Source organism: Rhinopithecus roxellana, chromosome 1 (genome assembly GCF_007565055.1).
Source record: "Rhinopithecus roxellana isolate Shanxi Qingling chromosome 1, ASM756505v1, whole genome shotgun sequence".
In the NCBI taxonomy this organism is placed as follows: Eukaryota; Metazoa; Chordata; class Mammalia; order Primates; family Cercopithecidae; genus Rhinopithecus; species Rhinopithecus roxellana.
In genome coordinates this window covers 63,181,947-63,188,665 of record NC_044549.1, presented here as the reverse complement: position 1 = coordinate 63,188,665, position 6,719 = coordinate 63,181,947, and the positions used below count along the sequence as shown (strand labels likewise).

At 45.5% G+C, this 6,719-nt stretch overlaps 1 long non-coding RNA gene across 1 annotated transcript; it reads right to left on the bottom strand.

Annotated features, from left to right (window-relative positions):
* Window positions 1–274: 274 nt before the first annotated feature.
* Window positions 275–5,533, bottom strand: LOC115899204. The gene is made up of 3 exons (XR_004058902.1): window positions 5,241–5,533; window positions 5,026–5,138; window positions 275–846 (listed from the first exon to the last, which is right to left on the bottom strand). It is a non-coding gene; the product is annotated as an uncharacterized LOC115899204 (long non-coding RNA).
* Between the last annotated feature and the right edge of the window lie 1,186 nt (window positions 5,534–6,719).

Below are 6,719 nucleotides of genomic sequence, written 5' to 3'. Positions count from 1 at the left end.
GGGCTCTGTGATGTGAGCAGCTGTCATCTTCATCATTATAGCTCTAGTAGCCAGCGTGGTGCTGGCACATAATAGGTGCTCAGTAATTATGTGTTGAATGAAGGAATGATTGAATGCTCCCATTCAATCACTTCTTTCTCTCTAACCGAAGTATCCTAGTCAGGGTTTTGTGCCTTGTCTTCTCTTCTCCCATAATATTATCACATATGGCCCTGTTCCCTAGTACTTAGTACACTGGATAGCAATGACAATCAAGACAATAGGTGAAATCATGTTTGTGGGAAAAAATAATGCTCTATCTTGAGGCTTGAGGCCTCTTTCTAAAAACAGAAAAACCAAGTCCAGTGCTGTGCCCAGAAACCTCATGGTCTAACTTGTCCCTCGACTGCCATGCTTGCTGTGCCCCTGGCAGTTCTCAACCACACCCGCCACACACACACTCACCCTAAGCGGAGGAATCACTCAGGGCTGCTGAGATTTGAAAGCTCACTTCCACTCCAAAGCATCATTGTACTCCTCGCTGACTGTAACCCCAGCCCCCTGCACTGCATTCTGCCAGGGGGTGATTACATGCAGCTCACTTGCAAGCCTCTCCTGGGCATGGGAACAGTCCTTTCTGCAGCGTGCTTTCCACCTGATGACCTGAAATGAAGAGGCCAGTGAGGGCTCCATGGCAGAAGGGAGTTGCAATACAATTCAGGCAAACAAACATTAAAAAACGGTTAGTAGAAAGGAAATCTGCCTGCTAGGGAGAAGAGTCTGGTACTCAGAGTAGAGTTGGGTAGCTCTTCATGCACAGTAGATGGTGAATATGTATCCTTTATATGCATCCTTTAGTCACAAAGCCTGTGGAGAGAAGATGCTGTAGTTAATATTTATATTTGGCATCCAATCTTCCACACAAATAACAGCACCAAGGACGGGTGTTTGGTTTAAGGTCAGCTCCGTTTAAACAGCCCGGCCAGGTGCAGACACACATTCTGGACCTTTGAACTCTGTGTGTTGTAATCCAGATGTTTGGTCAAGGTGATGAACTTGGGTCACTGACGGTGAGAGAGTGTGTGCTGCTCTCTTCTAGCATCTTCCACAGGGAGCTCTGGACAGAAGGCCTGGCCCCAAGCCCACTTTCTTCGCCAGAGTCAAGAAACAGTAGCAGCTGCAGTTGTTGCTAGGGATGAGGGATCATCCACTTGGGAGTTGAGATAGCTGGGAGGGGGAGGTGGGTAGCAGGAAGGAGGTCTTGAAATTGACCATGCTTAGCTGCTGCCCACGTTTGGATTACTCGGAGACAGTCTGCAATGAGGAAAATATTAGACTTTTAATGACAGCCCTGACAAACACGATCCGTATGACCAAATCAATCTCAAATGCAACTGCTAGCATTTATTAAAGGAGGATTTGCCAAGTTGCACGGTTCTCCTAGAGTTTTCCTAGTCCCAGGCTTTGCCTCGAACACGTATCCAGAGCGAGGGGTTTGAACTTTCTGAGTTTCATGCAAAGCACATATGTTGTTTGGGTTTTGTTTTGTTTGTTTGTTTTAATTTTTGCAAAATACGTTATATAAGAAAGACGCACATGTCAATAAAATGGTAAATACAAACCCTCCAAAAAGATGTAACATATTTCTAATGAAAGGAAACAAACACCTTCGCTTTACCCACAAAAAAATGTAAAAGGATGAAGTGGGGCCATTTTCATTCACAGATTGTGGAATCCTACTGTTTACTGCTCTCTAAATGAGTATTTTTGAGGCATGACTTCAATGGGGATTCTCAAAACGAAGCAGCTCCTGGCATAGCGAAGAGAACACTGATGTTGGCAGCCAGGCAGTTTGGATTCCGGGCTTGACCACTGACCCCGGCTTCCTGGCTTCCAGCCCCAGCACTCCACTCAAAGTGTTCTTGTCAAGGGTACCAGTGATCTTCTAATTGCTAAATCCAAAGGGCATTTTTCAGTCCTCTTCTGACCTGACCTCTCTTCAGCCAGATGACATAATTGCCCACTCTTTCCTCCTTGAAGTTCTCTTACCCTGTGGCTTCAATGACACCATCCCATCCTGGCTATCCTCCAGCTTTCTCTATCACTCCTTCTAAGACCCTCACCTAGGCTGCTCTCTTTTTTCTCAACAGTTATGGGGTAGCAACTGTGGACTGAAGTTGTGCTTAGGCTTTGTATGCATCTTCGTATCAACAATTCATAGCATTCCTGAGCTTATTGGTTCCATTTTAAAGATAAGAAAACTTCAGGCAGCGATAGCTCATGTCTGTAATCCCAGCACTTTCGGAGGCCGAGGCAGGCGGATTACTTGAGGTCAGGAGTTCGAGACCAGCCTGGCCAACATGGTGACACCCCATCCCTACAAAAAATATAAAAATTATCCAGGCATGGTGGCGCAAGCCTGTAATCACAGCTACTTGGGAGGCTGAGACCCAAGAATCACTTGAACTGGGGAGGTGGAGCTTGCAGTGAGCTGAGATTGCGCCACTGCACTCCAGCCTGGGCGACAGAGTGAGACTCTGTCTCAGAAAAAAAAAAAATTAAATTATTATTTTAAAAAAGATAAGAAAACTAAGGCTCTGAGTGATTTAAGGGATCCTCACCCAAGGTCACATAGCTAATAAGTAGCAGGAATGGGAATCCCAACCTAGGTCAGTTTGAATCCACAGTCAAGTTCTCAGCTATTAAACTCTAATATCGCCTTCTCAAGTAGCCCCTCCCTTAAATAGAGGTGTTCTCCAGAGTTCTGTGTTTTGCTCCTTTTTCTCCTCTCTGCCCCTGTCTCGGCTAGGGCTCCTTCTCAGCCTTGCCTGCAGTTAACTCCTCTATGATATCTTCAGCCAAATTCTGTCTTCTGATTCTGGTTTCCAACTGTTTTCATGCTATCTCCATTTGCATGTGACACAACCTCCTTATAGAGGTGGGGTGGTGGACTCCCCAACTGCCGTTTCATTCCTGATTGTTGGCTAAAGCCAGTGATTATTTTAGGAGCAAGCTCATGACCCACTTCTGCCAGTAAAATATAAAGGAGATGATTACTGGGGACGTCTGGGAAAGGTTTTTCTCCCTCCTAAGAAGACACATGAAAAAACGGTCCCTCTTCTTCCTTTCAATGCTGAACCTTGTAATATTGGAGTGGTGACAACTGTCTGCAGCCATGAGGAGAACCAATGTCAGGTTGAAGTCATAAGAAAAGGATGGAATCCATGTGCTTATGAACAAGTTGATTGTACCTCATCTAGGACTGGGGCTTTCGACTATGTTGAATATTAATAATACATTTTCTCATGGTTTGTATGGGTTTGTTGCTGTGGTGGTTGTTACTTGCAGCCACAAGCATCCCAAATAACACATCAAATCATCATATCTATAACTTAGGTCAATATTTCCTCCTCTAAACAGCCTCTCCTCCTGTGACTCTATGTCTGTTAATAGCACTACGATCCACTCAGTCACCTAAGTCGGAAACCTGGGTATTATCCTTGACTCCTCCCTCTGCCTTATTCAGAGTGTCCAATCATGAATTAAGTCCAGCAGCTTTTACTGTTGGAAATCTCTTCGTTTTTTCCAGTAACCCTCTCCCTGTCTTTTTCAGTTATTTGTCATTTTTACTGGTCTTCTCTTCCCTTTCTCACTCTGACCTAAGCTACTACTATATGCATTGTTCCTAAGGACATTTGTTTTTTTTTTTTTTTGAGACGGAGTCTCGCTCTGTTGCCCAGGCTGGAGTGCAGTGACACGATCTTGGCTCACTGTAAGCTCTACCTCCCGGGTTCACACCATTCTCCTGCCTCAACCTCCTGAGTAGCTGGGAGTACAGGCACCTGCCACCACGCCTGGATAATTTTTTTTGTATTTTTAGTAGAGACGGGGTTTCACCATGTTAGCCAGGATGGTCTGGATCTCCTGACCTCGTAATCTGTCTGCCTCAGCCTCCCAAAGTGCTAGGACTACAGGTGTGAGCCACCATGCCCGGCCCCTAAAGACATTTTAAAAATTCAATGTAAATTCCATAAATTTCCTGATGATAGTCTGTGAATAGGCCATCATTGTCTTCACGATAAAATCTAGCCATAGCTTGTGAATAGCCCACCATTGTCTTCAAGATAAAATCCAACCAATCAGCATAGTTCATAAGATGCTTCAAGGCAGAGCTTACCTCTCTGGATGCTCACATCCACCAATCCACATGCACTCCAAGTTCCAGCACACTGGTTGCCTTGCAGTCCACAAGGCTCTTCTCCTTAGTGTCACTGCATGTGCTGTTCCCCGACCTTGAATGCCCTTCCTGACTTGTTTCCCTGAGCCATACTGGTTGGCCAGTATGTTCCCATGTACTTTGGTTTGTGTCTCTTATAACATAGCAGGTAGGAATTTCAGGCATGCCAGAAATGTCTTACCTTATTGTTCTCTCTCTCTCCTTGATTTTTATTTGGAACCCATATCCTGACTCAATTTCAGTGCTAAGGGGGTTGTCTATCTGGTCTCAGGGCATGTGTTAATCACAGGTTGCCATAGAGATATCCCTAGTTTCCTCTTCATGGCCCTTTCAAGTCCAGGAGTTGTCTTGGCAATGCCCAACCCAGGCTAGAGATCCTGGAAGCTATGCACAGTGGCCTCTGCATAGACACAACCACTGCCACTCCTGCTTTGGGATCCGGCCACCTTCCCAGAGCCCATTTGTAGGCAGGCTCCCCCTGCTCTCTGGCCCACAGCCCCCTCTACCTTATGAACTCTTCATCTTCTCTCCTTCCCCAATGCCTGGAGGAAGCACTCCCCTGACCCTACTTCTTCCAAACATTTGTCTATCCCCCACCTCCTCTCAGTTCCCCTACCAGGGACTTCGGGAATTTAGAATTCAGGGAACACGAGAGGCAGGGATTGACGGGCCTTTATTGCTTCTCCTCTGCCACATTTCCTAAGACAGGGAGCATCAACAGTCAGACTGAAAAAGGGGAAAATACCGGCAGACAAAAGAACATAGGGTGACAGTGACCGATCACCTGGCCACCTCTCTGTTCCCATCACCTGCTCATGTGCCTCTTTCTCCCAGACTGTGAGGCCTGCTGTGTCCGTGATCCTTGTATTGTCAGCATGCCGTATCTGGCTCATAGTAGGTACTTCATAAATATCTGTCAAGACTAAAAATAAAAGTAAGAAGAGAGTGGAGTTGTAGTTAGGAGACCTGAATGCATCCCGCCAATTGTCTTCCTAGTTGTGTGACCTTAGGCAAAATACCCTACCTCTCTTCTCTTGGCAGTAGCAACAGGGAGGAGAGGCTCTGAAGAGGAGGTGAGGGATATGGCGCTCTTCGAAGCTCTGCAGTTGGTATTTCCACCTCTTCCGAGCCTTCTCAGATTCTGGCTCCATTTTAGCATCTCCCTGTCATGCTTCAAGTGGCCCAAAACTTTTATATCAGGTGCCTCTTCCCCTTGCAAAGCTATTTTGTGTATAAATAGATTTTTGCTCTTCCTTCTCCAGGTGGGCCCCTTTCCTTCCTTCAGTTAACAACTTTCAGGATTCTTGCATTCCAGGGATTCGGTTTGTGATGAAGTACAAAGAACTGGAAATTCTGGTTCTGCCACACCCTGGCTGTGGGTTGGACCAGTGTCTAAGTCTTAGTTTCCTCATCTGGAAGATAGAAATGGTCATAACTGACTAACTAGTTCCTTCAGAGCCTGGACTCTGGAATCCAAGCTGCCTCGGTTCAAGTCTTAGCCCAGTCACTTTCCAGATGTGCGACTCAGGGTAAGTGACTTAACTTTACTGCTTCTTAACTTCCTAATTTATAAAGGGGGCACTGTAATATAATCTACCTCATATGCTTATTGTTAATATTCATTGAGTTATTAGTTCATTAGTTAACACCTAAAGTGCTTAGCACCTTGTCTGAGTAAGCACTCCATATATGTTGGTTATTATCTCATAGGCAGCCTCTCGGTTTTTTGTTTTTGACAGGGTCTCATTCTGTTGCCCAGGTTGGAGTGCAGTAGCATGATCTCAGCTCACTGCATCCTTGACCTCCCTGGCTCAAGCGATCCTCCCACCACAGCCTCCTGAGTAGCTAAGACTAGAAGCTTGCACCATCATGCCTGGCTAATTCTTGTATCTTCTGTGGAGACAGGGTTTTGTCATGTTGGCCAGGCTGTTCTTGAACTCCTGAGCTAAAGCCATCCGCCCACCTCGGCATTCCAAAGTGCTGAGATTACAGGTGTGAACCACTGCACCCAGCCAGGGCAGCCTCTCTTTAGCTACCCACAAACTCATGATGTATGGATAAGTTTGCTAGATCTGCTGTAACAAAGTAATTCAAACTGTGCAACTTAAACAACAGAGATTTATTTATTTCCTCCCATTTCAGGACCTAGAAGTCCAAGATCAAGGTGTCGGCAGGTTTGATTTCTCCTGAGGCCACTCTCCTTGGGTTGCAGACGGCCACCTTCTTGCTGTGTCTTTATGTGGTCTTTCCTCTGTGTGTGCATTTATCTTCATTTTTCTATGTAGAGTGTCTAAATTTCCTCTTCTTATAGGGATACCAGGCAGATTGGACTCATCCAAATGCCATTATTTTAACTTAATCACCTCTTTAAAGACTCTATCTTTAATACAGTCATATTCTGAGGTAGCCAGGATTAGGGCTTCAACATAATGATATGGGAGTGGGGGTGGGGACACAGTTCAGCTCGTAACAATGTGTACATAGACCCTAACATTATTAGATG